Source organism: Geospiza fortis, unplaced genomic scaffold (genome assembly GCF_000277835.1).
Source record: "Geospiza fortis unplaced genomic scaffold, GeoFor_1.0 scaffold231, whole genome shotgun sequence".
Lineage (NCBI taxonomy): Eukaryota > Metazoa > Chordata > Aves > Passeriformes > Thraupidae > Geospiza > Geospiza fortis.
Genome location: NW_005054351.1, coordinates 5099748 through 5107269, shown reverse-complemented (window position 1 = coordinate 5107269; position 7522 = coordinate 5099748). Strand labels below are relative to the sequence as shown.

Below are 7522 nucleotides of genomic sequence, written 5' to 3'. Positions count from 1 at the left end.
CCTGCTTCTCAGAAGCAAAAAAGACATTATCCCCCCAAAAGACCTGCTCTAAACAGTGTTCTCTTTTGCACACGAGCTACCTGCCACCCCATGCCCTGTTACTTGTTATTCATAGAGCTGCACATCAAAGAGAACCAATCCTGAAAGCACATACAGGAAAACTTTCTCCTTTGGTTAAGCACACAGCTATTTATATCATAGTGTGTTGCTTTCCATGTACATAAATGAATTTGGTTTTTATGTAAATTCCCTCAGAATATTGGAGACTTCAGTCACTTATTAAATAAACACAGAGCAGCAACATAATATTGTTTCTATAAGAGAGCAACACTGGGACTGATACACATGCAATTATGTATAGATGCTTGTCTATAGAAAGCTGCAGTACGTGCCCCACGATTTCAGAAAGTTCTGAGCAGAATGTTATACTGAGCTGACAAAAATGTAGAACGTCAGTCACCTCAGTTTAATACTTATTTCAGGAAGAAAAGGTTAAAGGAACTTCATTCTTGTCTGCTTGCTAAATTACCCCAGAATACATTTTAGTACTTTATAATCTGCTACATACAACATTCAATATCCTACTCTCTGAATGAATAATAAAAAATGTTATTTTCAGCTTGTCAGAAGAAGTATTTCAGTTTTTACAGCATAGTGCATAATGAATTAATTACACATTAGGTAATTAGAATCTAAAATATTTACCATGCTAACTTAAAAGGATGCTGAATACTGCTTAAAGACTGACATGCTTTTTGACCCCAACCAGCTTTCTTTGAACACAAAACCTCTCAAATTTCTCAAATGTCAAACCTTGCTGCTTTTCCACAGAAGTGTAAGAGCCTTCAAATGCAGCAGAAATCCTGTCTTTATGATGCTCTGCAGAACAATGAAAGAAGAGGCAATGCTTGTCTGTTGGCTGTTACAGACATTCAGGTTAAAAACCCCCTGCATCCCTCGTAAGCACATCAGGCCTTATTTGCCCCACTTCAAGTCCTCCCCATTTTGCTTGCATATTGAAAACCCCCTCATGTTACTGTGACTAACTTTCTTATATTAATTTTTCTCTGTTTAATCACTTCATAGTTCAACCATTTCATAGTTCAGCTGTTGCTTCAATGGGATGGTCTCTAACAGATTTGTTGGCAGTCTGAGCTACATGTAGGTTCTGGCCAGAATGGCATTTTCCACAATCTTGTGCAAGAAACAAATTTGATTTAAGGAGAAAATGCAATCGTAATGAATCAATTTCCAGTGCTCTAAGATGTATAATCTTACTCAGAGTTTCTCAATTCTCTAAATATCTGCCTTCCCCTGAGGTTTTGTGCACACACTAGATCTCCTCTCCCAGGAAGACTAACACACGCCATCCACACACAGTTTCCTTCTGTGGGTGCATATTCACAACTAAGTGCAGAATGAACACTTTGTTGCTTATCCAGTACCTGAAGAGTTTGTGTATGCTGTGTCCCCTTATGCTAAACTAAAGGACTTGGAAGTAGGTAAATGAGAGATTTGCATATCAACAAAACACTTCTGACAACTCCAGCTATTAATGGGTAGCTTCCCTTCCTCCCTTCAATGCCTGTCCACATGATCATTCACACCGACTCTGATTCAAAGCAGTATCCTCCCACACATTCACAGTTGATTAGGAGTTAGATTAGAGAATCTTTCAGCTGCACAGCTGACACAGGGCCGCCAAGAACAGCTTTGCTTCTGGATGTCTCTAGAAAAGGGCTGAGTTTGGTAACAGGGTAGCAAACAGGTGGGTTACTTTTGCATGTCAGGAGTACAGAATTTCCCACGAGCTCCGCACTAATTCCAACACTGACAGGTGTAGCTGGGTAAGTAAATGCAGGCAAGTATCTCAAGGCAAACTCTGATGACTTGTTACCCTGTTAGTCTCCTTAGTGACAGGCTTATATTGAGTATAATTATTTTCAGTAACCAAAACCTCAGAGTTAAATAAAAAAAATAAATTCTGAAGGTGAAGTGTTCAAAGTACATGGTCATCCAAATTGTAAAAGGACAAGCAACATAATCACATACCTTGAACTGACAGCATGCACTACTACAGAATAATTATTAAATAATAACTCTAAAATTCAAGCAAGTCTCTGAATTTCAGTGGTGGCCAATAAACTGTCTCCTAAATTCTGCAGTTTTCACAGTGACAGTACGTCTCTTTAAAACCACCTAAGTGAGATGTCTAAAGGGCCAGGGCCATGGAGCAAGAGACCACAAAGTAACTTTCCACCTTCCTAGTGAAATTGGCCACCAGCCAATTTCAACAGAAGTCGTAACTTTGCAGAGGTCTCAAGGATGCCAAGTGTCTCTTCAGCTTATGAAAATCAGTAGCTGTGTATGAAGGGAAATCCAAACCTACAGCCTATCACTGAAAACAGAATTGTAGCTCAGAGTAACTGCCACTGGTTTAATGAAGACATGTGCACAGCTGCCTATGGGCTCAGGAAAGACAGGATATAAATCCTGAGGGAATCAGGCTTCATTAGTTCTGCTGCCTATAAGGAAATTGCAATGGGAGAACATACAAATGGAAAAGTTTACTGTATAAGAAATCAGTCCAATCTCCTTCACAGTATCTGTCCCTGTACAGTCTTGATAAAAACAGTCCTGATTTTTGTTCCCTTCCCTGTTTACAACTTGCATTTATCAGAATTCTGCCATTTTCACTAGTCTCTCAGCATACAGGTACACGATTTTTAAATTTCTTTTTACTTTAAGCTAAAAAAGATTGTAAAACTCTTTGTCCAAAATACCTTTTAGCATCTCTAAATGAAAGTTATTGTTCTATTTGAGAGAACACACAGGTAAAAAGAAATTTTATAACATTTTTAAAGAATAAAATTAATGCAAGCATGACAGAAGGAAACTGTCAACTGCAACAAAAATCAGAATAACTACAACTTACTGCTTTGATAAACTTGAAAACACTCATAGTTTATAGAAATGTAGCTCTCAAAGGAGCCAGGAGAATAATATCTGCCATGGCAACCAAAGAGAGCAGTCTTCTGGCACTTTCTGAATGAGCATTTAGGAGGAGATTAATTCAATACTCTGCATGATGAAAGGGCTCTTGAGATCCATAACTGTCTCCCACAAATTACCCTTATTGTACAACTGGATGTTTAGAACAGATTGCACATTATCTATATTGAACTAGAGCTTTCACAGCAAATTTATATGAAACAGATTAAGCCCACATGATGTGTCACACTATTTTTCACCCACTCATTTCAGGGCATTTATAAAAATGGGCATTTTATTAAATGGATCGTTGCAGTTTTGCAGGATTTATTTTTAAGCTTATTTATATTTAGAAGTACTGTAAAGCCTTTTTACTATGAAACTTTGAAATTTCTGAGACACATAAAAGCATAAAAAGATACTACTACAGAATTTACAGTCTGATATGTAAACGGACAGCAGAAAGTCTGCCACGTAAGCGAGCATTATTGTCTTTGTTGTGCATTTCACGCTGTTTTGAACTTCAAGTAAATTCAAAAGATGACATACCTCAATAAATAATTGTCTTCCTATTTTTATATAGATACAAAACCATATTTTTCAGCAAATGCAGCACCTGATGAGCACCAGACAGCTCAATAAAAGCAAGTATTTTATAGAATACATTTTAGAAGAGTGTGTTAAACTCTACCTGTTTCATCAGAATCTAAATTACCATGGAGCACCTGATGAGCACCAGACAGCTCAATGAAAGCAAGTATTTTATAGAACACATTTTAGAAGAGTGTGTTAAACCTCCACCTGCTTCATCAGAATCTAAATTACTATGGAATCTTCCCTCCCAGGACAAAAGTGATTTGGTATTTTGTTTACTGATTTCCTTACATTGCATCCAATCACACTGTGCAACATAAAAACCAGAAGAAATTCGGAGTAAAACAAGATCTAGAGTGCAAGCGCATTATAAATGATTGCAGGAGAGAAGAGCCAGTCAGTTACTCTTAGGAAAGAGGAAATAATGTATTTTCTCTTCTGAGGCTACTGAAAACTCTTCTCTGCAGCCCAGCAGTGCTCAAGATGAAATATTTCACCTGCTGGATTAAATGAAGAGCTTTCCAGTTGTGTGCAGTTATGAGTAACACCTGAATTGCACAAACTGTTCTGGAGGACGCACACCCAAAAAGTAATCTTAGCCAAACTGAAGAGAGCTACTTGAGATTGAAGATTATAAATAGCTTTGATTCAGTTTTGTATCTGGCAACTGCAGTGAATGAAAGGTGAACTTTTAAAAAAATTTCTAAAGGCCACACAATTTGTAGTGATAGACAGTGGAAATTAGGCACTTAATCCATCAGCATTTCTGAAAATCTCACTTTGGCTTTGATTACACTATCATACATTATTTCTGAAAAAACCCTATCTTCTTTACAATAGGAATGCATTAGGCAGGCAACAAGAAAAACAAAAAAGTAGTGAGTGTAATTACAATTTTGAAGATCCAAGACTTATGTAGAGCTACCATTTATTTGCAAATGAGACAATTCTGAATCTACATCTACATTTTGTACTGTGTGTGGAGGCACTGAGTATCCTGAATAATAAACACCATGTAAATCAAGGAACAGCAGTTAGGTTCTAAGCAGAGAAAAATAAGTATTTACCTTGCCATTAAACAGTGAAAATAAAAATAAATTTAGGGTTGCTTTTATAAAGCAACCCCACTCACTGAACACCCTGTAAATTAGACTGAGCTAAGAACATTGGGTGGAATAAAAATCCAGAGCACAAGGAGCAAAGCTGTGGTTTGCCAAGTTCCCTTCAATTTACTACTTCTCACTTCAGTCCCATTTTACAATTATTATATCACTGACAAACCTTCAGCCCTTGCTTTGGTACTGATAATTAATGCTGTTATAAGTTGTAGAAGTTCTTTAAAAACATTAGGCATTTTAAGCATTCCAACATCACTAAAAAAAAATCCCTCTAGGCTTGAGAGTAAGAGGCTCTCAAACCTAATGGAGTTGGGCTGATTATTCCAGATAAAGACTTTCATGTTTCTTGACTCTTTTAAAAAGCAATGAAGTGAAACAGATTTGTACATTTCACCATTTAAACTCTACAGGAAAGCTACACAGGTTTTAATACCTGTATTTTAGAGAACAGTTGAGGCTTTGCAAACCAGGATAATGATACCTCTCCCAGAAGCACATCTGTTGATTAATAAACCTCCAAAACAAATCTTTCCTGTATAAATAGAATTAAATGTGTTACAATTTCAAGTCAACGTATTTCCAAGGAATTAGAAACACTAATTTGAAAATTGTCTCAAAGGATTTGCAGAAGTACTTACATGATGGAGTAAATTACTTCTCCCCAATACTATTGCCTCAAGATCATTATTTTTCAAAGCTCCTCTTCACAAACAAGCTAGACAAATCTACAAAATGTGGTAAGAATTTGAATTTGCAATTCATGAAAGAAAATATGTAACCAGAGAGCAAAGAATCATTCACAGAGATGAACCTATCCCAAAACCAAATTTCTCTGTCTCCATGTCAGGCGAATCTGAGGCTTTATGCCTGCACTCTTCCCTCCCTCTCTTTCACAAAAAACCCCAACCACAAATGTCACAGTTAAAATTATCTTTCTGATCTGTGCCTTTAAATTTTCACCATTCTCTTCAGCCTACTGTTCCTTCACATGAAACTAAATTCTTCTGACTTTTGGAAGTTTTGCCAAAAAGTAATTCCTTGCTAGCAGGCTTCTCCCTCAATATCATTGTTCATTCATGAGGCCACACAGGTATGGAAAAGCTCTCCATGAGCATTCAGAAAAAGTATCCTGAAAAATCACTTTTACTGTATAAAGAACGGTTCAGAGAACTCTGATCAGGCACTTATTAGTCACTAATCGTGAACATGTTTTCCTGGGAGGGCTGAGAGCTCTTCATTAGATCTGATTAGATGTGCCAAAATACCTGATTGGGGTTTTTTTACCATGTCCTCCAGAACCTATTTTTGCTATAGTTCTAATATTGTAGTTTAATGGAATAGAAAGTATTATCTAATCTTAGCTATAGATATCACTACTTGTCTCCCATAATAGTTACAGTGAGAAACTGGAAATGCAGCATGACCTGTAACATATTTAGAGTATAGTATTGGGAAGGGAATGTATTTTGTAGGAGTGAGTTCTTTTTATGACTGAGTAAAGACATAATGAGAGCTGTACTTCATATTAGGAAAGTTTTATAGTTCCAGATATTCTGAATGAATGCAAAATTTAAATTTAGTAAGATGTGTTCTGAAGGCAACCTTGTCATTTAAACACCTTTTGAGTCCTTGGGAACAGGCCTGACTGTTGCCTTGGAAACAAAGACTGCTCTAGTGTGTTCATTTCAATGGATTCAGTCAATTTGAAGTCAAATTTCCAACTGCTAATTTTATAGACAGTGCAGGTGCAAAAGTTTTTAAGATCAGAACGGAAACATTTTGCAATGCTCTTCCCTGACAACAGTGTATATTTATTTATTTATTTTGCACTGCCCTTGGGAAATGAGGATATTCTTGCATAACACTCTCCAGGAAACTCAATTATATATTGTCCCTCTGCATAAGAGGGTGATTATGATAATGGAGGAAACAAACCTGAAAGTAAAAATGCAAAAACCTTCAGGCATAAACAAACAACGTATAATTCGGTCCTTGTGTTCTTTAAACTGATCTAGGATATTTATATATAAAAAACAGGAAAACAAGCAAAAAACCACCCTATGCTCTACTTCTATAGATACACTCTTTTTTTCTATGTATCTATGTTTAGATAAAGTATTTGTAAAAATGAGGACTAACATTTAAAAGGACATTCCATTCATCATTTCAGTGAAGCCACTTTGTTTAAATGAAGTATAAAAAAAGGACAGGAAGAGACACTACCAAGCAGGACCTTTGATAGGGAATGACACCCATATTTTCTGAAGCTCAAATTCAGACTTGTGGGCCCCATTATTCACCCTCAAGTAAATCATGACATATCTAATTTTGCTCTTTACTTCGTCAACATATAAACATTTCATTTTCAAAAAGGATTTAAATTATGAGCCAAGTTCTTAGCTGGTTTCTACCCATGAAAATATTGACATTTCACCCTGAAGGAGACTTGTCCCAAGATGCTCCAAGTATAGTTAACAGAGAGGGGTACATTCCTTCACAGACTGAGATTCCTCTTCAGAGGAACCTCCTTCTCTGTTTTCTTCAAGATATGGAGGAGACTGGCATATCTTAAGCAATTTTTCCCAGTATGTATACTATTCAGTGCAGGTAATTTGGTAGTCCTAGCTAAGATAGCAAAATGCCAGTACTACATAAATACCTCTAATCAGCTATACGGGTTTAATGCTGTTAAAAATATTTTTTCTTCCTTATATGCAGAGGCCCCTTAACTTCTATTATCTCCCACTGTCAGAAAGTTACAATCCCCAGAGCATTCATTCATCAATCCAGTTCGCAGAAACTATTGTTTCCACTCAGCT

The 7522-nt window shown here is 36.6% G+C and overlaps 1 protein-coding gene across 2 annotated transcripts in view; it reads right to left on the bottom strand.

Moving 5' to 3' along the window:
- ANO10 (anoctamin 10) overlaps nucleotides 1-7522 on the bottom strand; it is a 120250-nt gene that overhangs the window by 16203 nt on the left and 96525 nt on the right. The gene's annotated exons all lie outside the window — the stretch shown is intronic.